The sequence below is a fragment of the Temnothorax curvispinosus genome, unplaced genomic scaffold, assembly GCF_003070985.1.
Source record: "Temnothorax curvispinosus isolate PA1 unplaced genomic scaffold, ASM307098v1 QBEX01012265.1, whole genome shotgun sequence".
NCBI classification, from domain to species: Eukaryota; Metazoa; Arthropoda; class Insecta; order Hymenoptera; family Formicidae; genus Temnothorax; species Temnothorax curvispinosus.
In genome coordinates, this window is record NW_020222045.1 from 39,847 (window position 1) to 47,376 (window position 7,530).

Sequence of the window (7,530 nt, forward strand, 5' to 3'; positions counted from 1 at the left end):
GTGTGTGTGTGTGTGTGTGTGTGTGTGTGTGTGTGTGTGTGTGTGTGTGTGTACTTTGAAACTTAACAAGGCCAATACACTCGTCGCGCTTTCTCCGCGAATGAATAGCGGGAGAGCCGGTGCATCTTTGCAAATTAACTGCATTGTTCTTCGCTAGTGCGATGACACTTGATCCGTAACACTGCCTATTATGAATCGGGATAACTTACAATGTGAAACTTTTCTTGCTTTGTCTGAAAAGAGTGAAAGGAGAATGATAAAATATAACACAATAGGCGTAATAAAATAAAGAAAAAATATATATAATGTGAATAACGGAATAAAAGAACGACAGAACGTTTTAATATTTTATTTGCATAATTGGATTTTTAAAGGCAAAATGACATAATGGAAATAATGAGACTTAAACAACAAAAATAATTAGAAGTATAAATAATAACATAAATAAATATATAAGTTAAACAGAAAATTATTTTATTTGATTGCTTTGTCTTTGAAACAAATTTCACATATTATGCGAAAAATCTCTGTTGTCGCCATAAATATTTACTTCAAAATGTTTTGTACATTTATCCATTCTTGTTTTTTACTTTTTTTTAATATCTCATTGGTCTCGTGGAAAACACATGACCCGATTGAGTGCTAATTACATTCGGTCTCAGTTGATATTTTTCGACGTATATTACCGATTTTCCATAATTCACTTTTGACTTTGTATCATTGTATGACTTTTGTATGACTTTTGTATTATTCCTATTATTCATATACTGTTTACATCATACTTAAATAATTTGTCTATATAATATTTATTAATTTTTTAAAATAATATTTTTTTAAATATTTTTCTTATCTAATTAATTTTTGTATATCCGCGAAAAATTATCATGACAGAGCAATGTCAATAAAAGATGTTTGCAACGTATTTGACGCGCAAGGATTTTTGTGTGCGATAATATTAGCTTACTGTCAAAGAATGTCGTGGCAACGAGATCATTCGCCAAAACAAATCGCAAGAATTACATAAGCTTAATAAAACAGCAACTTTATGCGAAGAAAGGACTGTATGTCTATCTGCAATTACGTCATTCTAATATGACCAGGAATATGAATGTTATAAAATTTAATTTCTGTAACAATTTGCGGTTCTGTATTCTCTGCATCCAAAAATGTAAATTTTACTGATTATATAACATCCTATATATAATATGGAAACGTGATTGATATGTGTCGTTGACTCTAATCATATCCTATTTGTTATACTATCACATCTATTATTTTTACGGTGGTAATTATACATATATCTTTTTATTGTATAATAATTTTTTATTAATATTTTTATTGATAATATGGTGAATAAACTGTAGAAAAAATACTAAATTTATCAAAAATTGTATATACCATCGGTAGACAAATGGCACTTTCTCGAAGTAAGTTAAGTTTTTAAAAAATCTAGGTATTGTATAATAAATAGTGTTTACGTTTAACGCTATAGAGAAAATAAAAAATCAAAAATTATTTTTTACTTGATTTACTTATAGAAATACGTGTAGTATATTATTATTTTTTATTTTTAATCAATCGTATTTCTAATTTAATAAATTAATTGTGTTGTTATTATGTCTGATTTATTTATTATTTTATATGTTCAATCCGAAATTAAGGAGTTACACATCTATCAACGAACATTCGAAAAGATGGCAAAATATGATTTTTAGTATCAAAAACGCGCAACTTTATAAAGAGGTTAATAACTTGTTGAGAAATTTTTGCACCAGTATCAGACCGAGAAACTCATGTAATGAATCAGTGAGTGAGTCGATTAGCCTAAGAGCTTACTGCCGAGTACTACTTGTGTGTATCTACATCGATCTGTGTGCTCGTTTGCTTCCTGCGAGCGTGAGAGGGAACGGGAGAAGAAGAGAGGAAGAAGAGTTTGCGTCTCGCCACGTGCGTCGCATATGTGTCGATGCCTGCAAAAGAGCAGCAAGAAAAGTGCAGCTTCAAGGCCGACGAACTGCATTTGCGGAGTTCAACAAATCTACAATCTATGTTAGGCCGTTACTTCGCTTATGCTATGATTTTTCTAATCTTCATCGGAGAGATAGAATCTTTTGTTAGATATAATTACAATTTTTTGGTTATTGTGTTCATTAATTTTATAGTTAATCCTACGCACTTAATAAACTTTAAATCCGCATAATTAATCTCTTAGATGACTTAAATTACCGTTCTTTTGTAAAAAAAAAAATGAATAGATTCGCAAACTATTTTAATAGCGTCGATAATAATTAATGTGTCACATATGATTTTCAATGTATTTAAAATATTGCGAATAGTTTTTCACGATATTTTTGTTTATGTATGCTTGAGATCATGCTGATCGTCGCTTGTGACAATTGGGACGCCGTGTATCCTGATCTCTTTCCTTTCTCTTACGTAAGATACCACCGGAAATCGTGTGGACACGAAGAAGAAACAGTAATCCCAAAACACACTATTCACTCCTTTAGACAAGCCGGAATGTCGAGGAGAAACCGCTCGTCGTTCATGGAGAGAAAAGGAGGGGAATGGTGAGGCGAGAGGAGTTGTGCCGGCACAGCGAGAAGGAGGAGAAAGGGGCGTTAGAGAGAAGCAGCGAAGTTTCGCTTTAGGAGCGGAGAACTTAACTCAGTTAACTTTGCTGCCGAACCAAACTTTCCGCCAACTTTAAGTAGTCGCCTCTCCTTCCCCCTCCACCACTCTTTTCTTAGCCGTTCGTTCGGAGACGGAAGGTAACGGCGAGCGGAGAGCAACAACCCCTCCACAATCCCTCCCTCTCGTAAGGACGAGAATGGCCGAACTACCGCCACCGATACTCCTCCGTCATAATTGGACGACTTCCTTATCCCCTGCTTGTTGTTCTTTCTCTTCGCTTTCTTTCTTTTTTCTTCCTATCAAAGTCTTCTCGCACGGGATATGGAAAACTGTATTCGAAAAAAATAGGATATAATGTCATCTTGGCATTAGATACCATCATGCTTATGATGGATACTTTTTGACGAATTGACCCTGATACTATTATTATTATTTTGGTTAAGACTGGATCTTGTTAGTCTAATAATAATAATATTTCTGTGACTTTTGTATACTTTTTTTCAAACTCAGCAAGCTACGCGCCGATTTTTTGTCGGTCTTTAAAACACATCTCTTTGCTGGAACAGTCAATCCATATACTTAAATCGATAATCGATTTAACTTTTGATGCTAATAAACATTCTTATTAAATTACTATAAATAATTTATTGCGAAAAATATTACTTCAGCAAGGATTTGAACCTGGATCTGCCTATATTCCGTCTTTACCAATTCGATCACTGAGGCATACCTATGATATTTATAATGTGATATTTATTAACCGGTTAATAATAGGAAGAACGTCTTTTTTTTTTACGACGTATATAACCAATAAGTGAAACAGGATGAATATGATACAATTAGAGAAAAATATCACTTACGGATCTGACCTAATAATAATATTTCTATGTGGCTTTTTTCCTAAGTGATTGTATATCATATCGGTCCTGTTTCACTTATTATTTATTACTATTTTATTATTATTATTTATTAAGAATTTTATTTTTAGTTTGGTATTATTTTATATTTTATTATATTTTGTTGTATACATTCTTCATATATTTTATATTCTATTTTATGTAATATTCTATTATTTGTTGGGGAATAAGGGACGTTCTCCCCTTCTTCTTCTTTTGTCCCTCCTCACTTTCCCTCCCTTTTACTCCTTTTTTCTTTTTTTATTTCTGGGAGGAAGTTCTCTCTTCTTTCTATCTCTTAAAGCAGTTTTAAAAAACTATTTCTAATATAAACTTCGATTAAATAACTGTGTTCTGGATTTCTCTCTTTTTTTTAATAAAATACAATACTATGATGTATGATAACAACAAACATACTTGAAAAATTATGTTTTAGTTGCAATAAAACATAGAAGAGACCTAAAGCTAATAAGTATCTATATTTGTTGAAAATATAGCGATTACAAAAGTTAACTTTTGAAATTCAAAACTTGAAATCTTTATGAATTAATCCTAGGAATACTGAGATTTTTATTACTTAACTCTAAAACTCCATGAACTTTTTCGATTTAATCCCGAAATCTAGGAATATTTTCAAGAATTAACCTTGAAAAATTCTTTAAGTATTTATATGCATTATGAATGTAGATAGATAAAGGTAGAAAGATCGAGAAATCTGGAATATTTTGTATTGTTTATTACATCTCAATCGCTAAAAAAGCTCCAATTGTTATCGAAAAGCGAAGTTGTTTGAATTTTACGTGTCACTAACAAAAACACAGTTACTTTTCTCTTTTTTTTCCTCTTCCTCCTCTCTCTCTCTCTCTCTCTCTCTCTCTCGGTGAGAACGGCAAGTTTTGAAACAAACTTTACTTTATCGTGGCTAGCGATTATAGAGAGTGGGGGAAATCCAGCAGGACGGAGCTTTCTCTCTCCCCTCTCTTCCCTACCACCCACGAGTTCTTTGCCAAGTAAAGTTGCTCTCAGGTTAGACAATAATTGGATAACTTCGCCCTCATAGTGCCCCATCCCGTTCGTAACTCCACTCACTCCTCTCTATTCCCACCTCCACCTTTGTCCTCATACCCTTCCTTGTTCTAAGCACTAATCTGTCCGTCTTTGTCCCTCTGAATCGAAAGGCTCTGTTGCATACCGAGATTAAGCCAAAGGGTTGAATTTAACCACTTGGTCAGGGTGTCCCCTTTAAGAGGATCGTTTGTTTTTCATTTACGAATCTAAATTATAAAAGAAACGCGTGATCCAAATATTGAAAAAAATATATATGCGATACTTGTATTCAATAAGTAAGCATTTTATCTCAAATTTTCTTTAAAAAATTAGTTCAAAAATTACGAAATAAAGTACAGTTAACTTGGTTTATTATAATTTTATGAGTTTATTGGTTTATTATACTTTTTATATATTTTTCTTTAACACGTTTTATATTATTGATGATTGACAACAAAACAAATTTTTTTCTATTTTAGATGCGCGCGCGCGCACACACAGCACGCGCACACACGCACACACATATACATATATGTACACATGCATGATATATTTATATATAGTAAAGTTTTTATTTGCGTAATAATCTTTTTTATTGTTATATACATAATGTAATTTATCAAACATCTCTTAAAACTTATACATATCGGAATTTTATCGAAGTAAACAGTTCTTACAATGTGATTAATTTACTTATCAGCTTGTATATAAATACATTTACTTCTTCCTGAAGTATGTATATTTCTTTGATGCGTCGCTTTGCTCTGCTGTTAAGCGGCATGTATAACGCTTGCCATGATATACGCTACCAGCTGTCGAACAAGGGCTTAATCTCGCCCGCTCGATTCCGCCTCCCTCCTCTTGCTTTCAATGATACGAGCTGACGTTTTCGCTGAGTTGGCACAACATGTGCCCAAGTCAAAGTGCTTGGGTCGGCAGAGTACGACGTAGCGTTAGTGTCGCGTCCTCGCCGCTCGCTTTCGCTGAGGCCAGCAACGATCTCGTTTTCCGTAGCCTTCCTTGCACGGACTACATTTCTGATTATGTGCGCCACTTTACGTGTGTGACGCGTGTATGCAGATATATTAGGATAACCCGATAGCCGAAGATTCGACGGCTGTATCCTGCCAATTTATTCTATAAAGATGGAATATAAATAAAAGAAAACAATTAAGAGAATAAGATAAATAAAAGAAAAACACATATTAATTATAATATAGAAATAAATATAAGAGACAGAAGAAGTAAAAAGTAAAGAACAGGATGAAAAAAGAAAGGGAAATGAAGTAAATAGAAATAAGGAAAAAAGAGATTAAAAATTTAAAAAAAAAATACAAACTTAAAAAATTATATTTTACTCAAAAAAGTTGTGTAAAGAAAAAATATTACTCATCTTCTATTTATTTATTTTATTATTTTTCTTGTTCTCTATACTCTCATAATTTCTTCAACCAATTCGAAGTTATCTTTGTTTTCACTTTTTTACTTTTATCTTTGATTTTTTAAAATGTAATGTCTGATGTGCGAATTGTGTATAAATCTGTCGCATTAAAATAAGAATCTTGAAACACTTATGTGCATAATGAATTTTACTACGTGCTGCATTGCTACACGCACTTGCAACACTATTACATCAATATTACTTTATTCATGCAATGCGATATTTAAATCACGGTATTCAAATATTTGTCGAATGAAGGCATCGCATTTGATTTATCCTGTCACGTGGTGAGCTAATTCGCTTAGCGGTTGCACGTGCTACACCGAGTGTTATACATTCTTATGCAAACGTTTCAAGGAATTATTTTAATTTTTATTTCTGCCGCTATTATTTTCCATAATGAGAATGGCACATTGATAGTAGGTATTTTATATCATCATACATCATTATGTATGAACGGAAATATGAATAAAGTTACATAATAAGTTACGTATTAATTAGTAATAGTTAATTGATTTCAATTTTTCGGCATTCTTTAGTTCATGATTAATAGTATTTACAAAATACTGTTAATACAATAAATTGAAATAATTGAAATTACAATTTAAGCTAAAATTAAAGCTAAGCTGTAATTAAACTTAAAATTAGAATTAAAGACTAAAACTCGAGTTAAAGATAATAAAATTAAAATTAAAGCTAATAAAGTTTCTTTTTTAAGTTAAGACTAAAAGATTAAAGTTAATAAAGTCAAGATAAAGAATAATAAAGTTACAATGTTGAAGTTAATAAAGTTTTGACAAAAGATAGTAAAGTTAAAGTTAAGCAATAAAGTCATAGCTGAGGCTAAAGCAAAAGTTAATAGATCCAAAGATATGATGGCTAAAACTAATAAAGCTGAAGGTCAATCCTCCATGTTTCTCGTGAAAATGCCATTCTGACGATTGTGGCATCCGTGGGCATCCTCGTTCGGGTGAGGGCGCTACGTATTGGTACGATAATGTTTGTACGATAATAATAGCTTTCTTCACCCTTTGTCTTATACATTCTTGTTGTAAGTGCGATGTTTGGTAGGTTTGTTTTGTTTATAAGTATTTTATATCTCTGTCATTCTAATATTCTTTTGTAAAACGAGTAATTTATTATTATTATTATTATTCTTTGATGCAAATATTTGTTTAGTTTATTTTCATATATTTAATTATTTATCAATATGTTTAAGAATGCTAATTTGGTAGAACTTACGGCGTACCTTATATACGGTTCCGTATATTAACTATGTATACGTGTAACTATGTATACGTCAAATAGGACCCCTGATGTAAACTTAGCATTTCCTCCACCATTAAGAAAATGTTCGGTTGTTTTGACATAGATAGTGGTTCTTGAAGCGATCTATTATAATTAAACGCACCTAATATTTTCCAACTTTTAAATAACTGAAATACTCGATTAATTGTGAGTTTTTTACTTCTGATTGTTTTACGACATGTTATAATTGTTTTCAACGCGGTA